We start from the raw sequence: 9,634 nt of genomic DNA, 5'->3' as shown, positions 1-9,634 counted from the left end.
ATGTCACAACCAAAAAAGCTGACTTTTGGATTGATATCAAAACAAATAAAAACTGTCTTTTTTTAAATGCAAGTTCTGGAAACAAACATTAAAAGTCTAGGTGGAGAGTCTGTTTTAATGTGGCAAAATTAAGCTTGATGATGGAAACACACCATTAAAGATCCTTCAAAACTTCATTCCTGTTACTGTGTCTGACGTTTCTGTTATGATGGACAAAAGAAATATGTTTATGCCCTAATAGCTGCACTCCCAACGCATGGTAGCAAGTAGACAGATTTTCTGCCTGTACTGCTACATTTTATGACAATTTTGCAAACCTACTGCAAGAAGTACCCAGTTTTCAGACATTAGTTCATTTGAGATATTGCATTCTACATCCTCATGTGCCAATTAAATAATGAATCCTTTCAATAGCAATTTATAAAATATTAAAAACTTAAGTTTCACTTTTACCTTAAAGTTATCATAAAAAACAAACTAATTTGCAAAAGAAGAAGGTCATAACTGCCTGAAAAGGAAACACAGCTTTGCAAAGACTTAAAAATTGGGGGAAAAAGGGCACAATTAAAGCCTTATACTAATAATATTAATAGACATGCACTCTTTGTTCAACTCAAAACTAATACAAATGCAAATTTTCAGGAGGGAAGACTTACTACATAAATTAGTTTCAACAGAGGATCTTTAAGACCTTGCACCTACTGGTCCTATATACCCTGAAGGAGCTAAAAGCCTTTGTGGAGAAGCAAGCTGATTTTCTATTTTAGAATTATCTTTTAGAATCATTAAAGCAATTCAAGAAAACGTCTTATACAATGTTATGAAGGAGGCAACGAGATCCTAGTTCTCTACCATGGGATCAGCAAAGTCAAACTCCAAGAAACTTTTCTGAAAAAGTCTCACTTCATAAATGTAGTGAGTTCCTTCCTCAACATTGATTCTATTTATGATACTTACATGATCACCAGTATTGTAGCATGTAAAAAAAAACTCATACACCTTAAATTATCTATTTTCAAAATATGCAAGTATGGTAGAGAGTCATGCTATTCCCATTTTGCAGACAGGAATGTAAAAAGAGGTAAAACTTTACCACAAAGCACCCTAGTTGAAAACCTGTTTTTCAAAGAATTTTCTCAATATTCTTATTCTTTTCTTTACCCTCCTTTTGTCTGTTAATTTTAGTATTTGATTAATTATTTCTCTGGTCTAGAGACTAAAAAAACTTTAACTAGATACATAGCTACTCCCCCCATAGTTTTCTGACTAGGGTATGCAATCGTGACTCTTTCAGAGATTGCATTTATTATAATGATAGGCCTTTTAGATAAGGATGTGTGGAAATATGTTAATAGTCACAAAATGATTACAAAATTTACTTAAGTAGACAAAATGAGTTTGTATTTGTACTTGCAAAATAAAATCTACTTAGTGACTCAGACTTCTGCAAACAGGTTCAGATCCCTGCACACACAGCAGAGGGAATTACGTATGACACAGTCAAGACAAAACACAACTACCGATCTTGTTAGAGTACTCCCATCCTAATTCTGAAAGATTCAGTATTGTATGCTTTTTTTCTGTTGATATTTCACAATATATCAAATATAATTACTTTAAAATAAATAAATTACAGTAAATAGTTCAGAAAGAACATTATGCATTTTAGAAAAGGCTATTCAAGTAAGCATCTGTCCTTTCCAACAAGGAGCAAGAAGACACAGCTCAGACTTTTGGGGTATTTCAAATGCATTAGCCTTTCAACCAGGCAACAACCTATTCGTCAAACATTCAACGATCTCCATTAGTTCAGCTTTTTCTGAGAAAGAGCTTAAATTCTCTCCTGAAAAATGCTCTTCATTGGCATTTCCTACTTTACACATCTGGATGAAATACTATTCCCAGAAAGTAATCGAAGTAGTGACCACATATACCCTTCAACAGGCACAGATCCTCTACACGTGCCTGCCTGATGGGAATCAGTTGTCCTTTGGGGTCTCATTGTTACAAAACCCTTTTAGTCTTCTGCTAATTCCTATCGATACAGTCCACGTTGTTTTCTCAGCGTACAAGACACTCCCCAAAGTCCAAATCAAAGAGAGGTGCACTAGTTTTCCTACAGAAAGCTCCTATCTCTGCTGTCAGCTTCTGAAGGCAGTCTCAACATACATAAATGTCTAGCTTGAGACTAACTTCCTTCAAGCTTCTATTTTACATTCACAGTAAATGTGGTACTCAGCTGTTTCTTAAACACCCCTGGTTTCTCAGTCGTTCTACATCTAAATATCGCTCTCACCACACTCTCTGGACAGACGCGTGTCAGTCTGCTCTGTACACGGCACCTCACAGGTACAGCGCTCCCAGCCTCGCCCTGGCCTACAACCATTACCTAATGGGCACAACACCCTGTGAGGGAGGGAGGTATTACTCTCTCCTGTTTCACAGATGAAGAAACAGATGGTGTAAGCGATCTGCCCTGAGCTACCCAACACAGCAGCGGGACAGCTGGGATTAGCGCAATGCCCCCAGCCACCAGCATGCTCCCGCATCCCCCAGAAACACAGGCCCAGGACTCCTCGTCAGCCAAAGGGATCCTTCTCTGGGGCCAGACCCATGAGAGCATATGCCTCAGTCTCCTGGAAAAGGGTTTATGCACCTAACTGTAGGGAAAACATGCAGGGCTTCATGTTTTAAACTTGCCACAATACATCCTCAAAGCCTCTGGTACCACTGACTGAATTTTAAAATCTACCAGACTTACAGAAAAACAATTCACTTTAAAAGCTACTTTTTTTTTTCTTTTTTTTTTTTTTGAGACCCCATAAAAACATCCACGGAGTAAGAGCAGCTCCACAGTCTCCTCTTACTACCCTATGGTTTAAGCTTCTTAGAGCCTTTTAAGATGGATTGAACTAGAGGCTGTTGTCCAACTTTGTCACATCCAATAAACTCAGAGAAGTCTGACATGGCTTTCAGGTGAACCCTAATAGTTCCTATTTACATGTCTTAGTTAAACTGCCTGGAAGGATAGTTCAGCACTGCAGACAAGCTAGGATCTCTAGGACTGACTTTCAGGACTGCCAAAACGAAAAGGAATTTGAATCATAAATCAGTATATGTGGATTTCTTCTGCACAGCAGTCCTTGAATATTTACAGGCAGCAAGATTTCTTTATATTTAGATCATTCTTTTCCAGCTGCATTATTAGTTGAAGGCCTGGACGGGCATCCCTTTCCCCACGATTAGCCAGTGTCAAGAAGCAGCCCTCTGCTTTCTACATATATACACTGATACAGGAAAAAATAATTGGGTAACACATTTCATATTGTTGAAATGAAGTCCACCGAAGCCAGATTTTACAAGACATGACAACATACTAACGCCAAACTGACACAAATTCTCATCTATGCATTTTGGCTTTAATGGGTTAATTAGCTTGGCTGGATACAAATTTTAATTATCTGAGTTTGACATTAATGTCCTTGGAGTGTTGTCTGTAAGGATTTGGGGAATCATAGACATTATTTTAGTTACTTCTGGAAACTGTGTGTTATACTGGGATTTAAATAGTAAGAACAGACAAGAAAAGTGAGAACAGGCTGATCTATTTTGAAACATCACATTTTGTGAAACAGGACAAAGCCAAGGCTTGGTCTACCTTCTAGGTTCAGTCAGCCTTTGGGCGAGCTTTGTGGATATAAGACAGCGACAACTAGAGGGTTTGAAAAAAAAAGATCTCCTTTGAGGATAGGGAACTGGGCATAATTTTAGGTTAATCGTACCACAGAATTCTGTATGTAACTGAGATTTTGAGGTAAGATCTCTTCATCTTCCAACACGTTTTCTCAGGTAGAAGGCAACTAATCCTGTGATGGCTTTGTACACACAGAGTGCTCACACAAGCCAGGGACAAACACGACAAACACCTACCTCACACTGGCAGAGGCAGCTGAGACAACCCGCTGCTGAAGGCAGGAGCTCAGCGCTTCCCTCTGCCACTACGGACCTGCTGGGCTGCCACCACCTCATGTCAGATGCAGGGGAAGGCACATGGGGGAACCACAGCACAGCACCATGCATGCAAAATCTTTCATCTGCAATTTCTAGCACAATTATGACTGACCCCTGAACAAAAAAGAATACCTACCATACAGGCTCTTAATGGAGAATATTAATACTACTGAGGGTGGAGGTAAAGCATCATGCAACCTAATGCACACATCCACTTCTGAATTCTTTTCAGATGGCAGGTATTTCCTTGCAAAAGTACAGTACTACAGTAGAATTACAAGTACTATTAACAGTTCGAGTTATGGCACAGTATTATAAGTGCTTTACTTATTTTCTTGTTTTTCATTGTTTGCGTAAGTAGACTAATCACCTGAGGAATTTTAAGAGTATTTCAGTAAATATATATATAAAATCTACAATAAAATATTTTTAAGCCAATAATCACCAAACTACTGCAAGTTACTTGAAACAAGTAAGATCTACAGTTCTGTAGAAAACAGTATTTACTAAGAGCTTTTCAAAACGCCCATCTACATTATTCTATTCTTTTCTGTTCATTCTTCTAGAGATGCATTTGTTTTAAGATTCAAAAGAGAATCCTGATAGCTTTTTGTGTGTATGGATTTAAGCTCTCTTTGTACAACACCATAAATACATTTGTTCTTTGTAACACCAACTGCACTAGTTCTTTACAATGCAGAATTCTGTGATAGAGCCTTTGGTGCAGTAGCTTTGCACCTTTTAAAGAGAACCTTTGTTCTGTTCTCCATTCTCTTGGTGTCAAAACCAAAGTCATTTGGATTTTCTTCTGCAAAAAATATGTGTAGGTAATTTGACTGTAGGAACACTAGGTAAACGCCACACATTTCTCGCTTTTAGGTTCACACACCTCTGTAACTGCTCAAATTCTATGAATACAGTTAAATTTCTGCTAAATGTAGCAGGCTGACATTCAGACAAGCTCCTCTGATGCCGAGTAAGAATTACTAACAAGTAAGGGCTTCTTTGAACACAATACCTAACCAACAGAAAGGATTCTATTCTCCTTATTTTCTTCCACTGTGTTCTGGTTAAAATACCTTGACCATGGTCCTGTAAGAAACCAAACACCTTTGGGAATGGCAGAGCAAATTTAGAGCACTTAGCGCTTCAAAGAATCAGCTCTTACTTAACAAGGGTATGAAAGGAACTCATGGAGGTTACTAAACGAAAAAGCAATAATCTCCAAAAATGGTAAAATAGATTCAAAACTGCCGTGAAAAAATATTCTCCAGCATACAGAAAAAACAGCAGAAAACGTTTTTCTTTGCCTTTTTTTTTTCTTAATAAAGTAAAGAAACAGCTAGATTTATTTGTAACATTACCTGCACCTTTTGTTCTTTTCCCCAAAAAGTAAGTAGGCAAGTCTGTGTTATTTTCTTTAGAATATAAAGCAAGCTATTTTCACCCTTGGATGAAACATTAAAACCTCTAAAGGCCTCACTCATACACAGATGGGAAATGGAAAGCCTTCCTATCATATATTTTGGAGACAATATCCTTTTTTTTCTGGAAATGCTGATAAGGAACAAATTCAGCCTGGTCCTCATCCGCCTGGATCATCTTATTTATTAAAAACAATGGTATCTTTTAAACCTTGTATACTAAGCTATCGGTCAATTTTGATTGACACAAATATTTGTATTAAAGGTTATATACCGCAATTTATGATTGGGTACTATCACAATACTGTATGTTAATGTAATCAGTATTTTTATTTCATGAATTCATTTGAAGCATGACACTGCAAGGGTATTCTTACATACATTGAAGACACAATTACTAAGTAGTTCAACAATTCTCCTTTAAGTGGGATTTTTTTTTTTATCTGATAAATTTTTAACACAATAAAACCACTCCTAGTTTTGTGTGTGTGTTTTAATTTGCCACCTTTTAAAGTGTTTAGACACTTGGAATACCTAGCAAACTGAATTAATCCACAAATATTTACAAGAAAAATCCATTTAATTTTTTCTATACTAACTACCACAGGGACCATTGTAATGAAAAATTTCCCATCTTAAAGAATTAATGCGATTACTAATATAGAGAAAAAATATAATTTATATCATCACAAACACGTAAAAGATATAATCCCATATTCACAAAAAGAATCTTTATTCCCTCTTTGAATTCTGAGACAATACAGTCTTGCCTTAAGGAGAACAGAAATATCATGAAGTACCTTAAGCAAGATAATTGTAAGAGAAAAAACTACAATTGCATTATTGTTGTGCTAAACTGTGACATACTTAAAAAGCTAATTTCTTTTATTATAATGGAATTTGGTGTGTGTATCCTTTAATCTACTTCAGTATTTCTTCACATTTTACACACAAACACATGTGTAAAGTGTTTCCCCATTATCAGTATTACCTGGTTTAACAAACTGCAACGAATTTAAAACAATTAAAAATACACTAGAGAATTCCATAAAGTTCACTAGATTTCTTTTTAACAGATTTCTTAACTAGATTTCTTTTTTGGAGGTAACTGAACATCTAGAGATGTCACAAAAACGTGCAAAAAATGTGAGATTTATGCAACTTAGATATTATTCTAGGAGATATGATCAATATTTTATGAAAAAGTAACATTTGACGTGACTGTCCCAAATTTTACCAAATACATTTCAACCAATCACAATGCTGAACAGCTTGCATCTAAATCAAAAGCTACACAAACAAAAATATATCCCCAAAATAGGGCTTTCTACAGCTGTGGCAGTTAAAGTGCACTTACTTTCAAAATTCAGTACAGTCACCCTTCAATTTTTCCTTTCCATCAAATAAATTTTAACCAATAAATTTATCTGCTGTGCCTGGGCATTTCTCTGTTTCACAGAAGCAAACATTTGTTCCACTCGTTCTCCTTTAAAAAGTGAATTTAACAAAACTACTAAGACAAAAAGGATGACCTAATTAGCACTATTTAAAGCTTTTATATATAGCACGCTCCTAGTGCTGCCCCTAACTTCCAAGGCTTTCTTCATACTCAGTCCTATCAGTTGATTTATCTGGCACGTCCTATTACTGCTTAGGCATGCAAACTCATTTTGTGCATTTTCATATTTACCTAACATCTACGCAAGGAGTCAACCTGTAAAGAAACTTTTCTGTGAACCTCAATTAAATTAACTGTTAAGTCAGGGGTGGCCTCGACCAGACCATCTGCTGGTCACTGAAGGTCTTCACTGGGTAGACCCATGGAAAACCAGTCAAGGACAACAAAGAAAACCCCCAGAACCGGCAAGAAGCTAGCTACGAGTTATAAGTCTACCTAACAGCCAGTCTCACTAGTAAAATTAAGTCCTGAATACATGCTCCCCTACTCTTCTTGCCACACCAGGTGTGCTAAGCAATTAAAATGCCTTTTATTTCCTTACAACTCTTAATTTCTGTGCAAGCACTGAGTTATTACTGCTACACTAATTAAGTTCATTCTGGTTATCAGAACAGATTTGACCAGATAGTTATGAAAAAGCACCCAATTAAATATAGTAATACTGGGTATTGGGGCCTGGGCCTGAACATCGAAGCCTTCCCACACACACGGGCCATAAGCACAGCCCAGCTGCACTGCCTCAGGCCCTGCTGACAGATGCATGGGGTGCCGGGGACTGCGCTCAGTGCCACCCCTTCGACCCAGCACACCCTACTCACAAAACTCTTCTCCAGAAGAAGATTGTGCACTAAAAATCATATCGCATTGTCTCAGGGTAATGATGGTGTTAAACATACATCACCTTACAAAGCCGCTGTGCATACAGAATGCCAGTGAAAGCAGAAGTGACACCTATTAAAATATCTACAGTCCACTATACAAGAGACCTTAAACACCTATGAAGCACTGGTCTCTCATATTTGTGCCACAAGTGGAACACATACATTTATTTTTTTTATGATTTTAATAAACAAATAAAATCTCCAATATCTCTAATTCACCAATATTTAATGTGGAATGGCTTTGGAAAGAAGAAAACCATCTGTGAAAGAAATACATACTCTTTTCAGAATCATATGTACTAATATGGCTTTTATCATTCAAAACTGAGAATAGTCTTTTAAATAAAAAGTTTTTAGTTAATATCAGTGTTTTGGAGCCTCCCACTGGCAGCCATCACACAGCTGAAGTGAACTATCAGCTAAATGCAAGGTTTATATCCAGGCAGCAGTGACTATTTTGCTTTAAAAGAAATGAGTATTTCTGAGTTCATATTTTAAAAGCAATTTAAAAGATCATAAAGGAAAAGAACCCAGCATTTACTGTGTGTCTCCCAGCAGACTACTTAATGTTCAAACATCTACTATGCAAAGGTCAAATGATTTCACTGAATGTAACTGTGACAAAAATATTCTGCAGTACTGAAAAAAAAAAAAAAAAAGATGATCAAGGAGAGAGATATGGACCTGAGATCTTGCAATACTCACAATAAATAATGTATATTCAGTTCAATAAGAAATAAAATTGAAAAGTAATGTCAGGAGAATGAGATTAAGATAATAGGTAAAACACAAATTACATACTTTTGTATACTTTGGTAAGCTTCATAAAGGTATATTTTAAAGTAATACAGCAAATTATTTTTCATAAAAAACTTTTCTTACACAAATATTGTTTGCATAGAATTGAAAAAAATGTATTCAAGACAGAGAACCCCTGATATATTCTGCTGCAAGCAGCAATGTGGATAGCTGAACTTATAAACAAAAATCCAAAGTAAACACTTATGCTGGTTGTAACATACGGAGGAGTAAAGCTGCAGGAAGCATTCATTCAGGAATGAGACAGATTACAGGTAAAATTGATGTGAAAAAAATATTTACTCAAATGCTTATCTGAAACAAACAGCAAAGGCTAATAGGCATAAATTTATTTTCCATTTGACTGTGCTTTCCCTTCCTTGGCATTTCTATCAAATATTTTAGTCTCTCATTCTTTCTCATATAAAGAAGTCAGGAAGCGTGCTGTGCACAAGGCTTGCTGGGGGTCCTGGTTTTCCAGAGCCAAGATCCCAGCAACAAATAAAAAGAGTTGGAAACAAACAAACAAAATTGCCTGTCTGCCTCTATGATCCTCATCTGCTGCTGTACAGGAACTTGGTGGCCACCAATGCACTTGGATATAGGGAGATCCAGTTGATCTCTCCATGACAATAGACATACCAAGGGTAGACAGCAGGAATGCAGATAAGCAGCAAATCCAGAAAACCAAGCAAGGAAAAAAAAAAAAAGGAATAAAGCATCTAAAAGGGAAAAGAAAGCTGGAAAATAATACAGCCAGACAAAAAAAAAAAAAAAAAAAAAAAAAAAAACAGGACAAGGCAGCAAAGAAATAAGATAAGAGACAAGGGAACAGAACGTGGGGAATAAGGTAACTAAGAGCAAAAATACATTGCAGTGTCTGCTTTCTGGAATACAATACAGTATTTCTCAAATTAAACGAGTGACAGTTTTTTTGCCTGTTCTGTTGTTTTGTTTTGCTTTTGCTTATAATAAACAAATCTTGGCTGACCGTGTAATCTAATCTAACATCAAAACCTGCATTTTAGTAACTCAAGCAACTGTAGCATGTTAAAAAAAAA

At 36.4% G+C, this 9,634-nt stretch overlaps 1 protein-coding gene across 3 annotated transcripts in view; it reads right to left on the bottom strand.

Moving 5' to 3' along the window:
• Positions 1–9,634, bottom strand: part of URI1 (URI1 prefoldin like chaperone) — a 43,030-nt gene that overhangs the window by 15,510 nt on the left and 17,886 nt on the right. The window lies entirely within an intron of this gene.

The sequence above is a fragment of the Anas platyrhynchos genome, chromosome 12 (assembly GCF_047663525.1).
Source record: "Anas platyrhynchos isolate ZD024472 breed Pekin duck chromosome 12, IASCAAS_PekinDuck_T2T, whole genome shotgun sequence".
In the NCBI taxonomy this organism is placed as follows: Eukaryota; Metazoa; Chordata; class Aves; order Anseriformes; family Anatidae; genus Anas; species Anas platyrhynchos.
The sequence above is the reverse complement of the archived record's forward strand: the minus strand, read 5'-3'. Positions and strand labels throughout refer to the sequence as shown.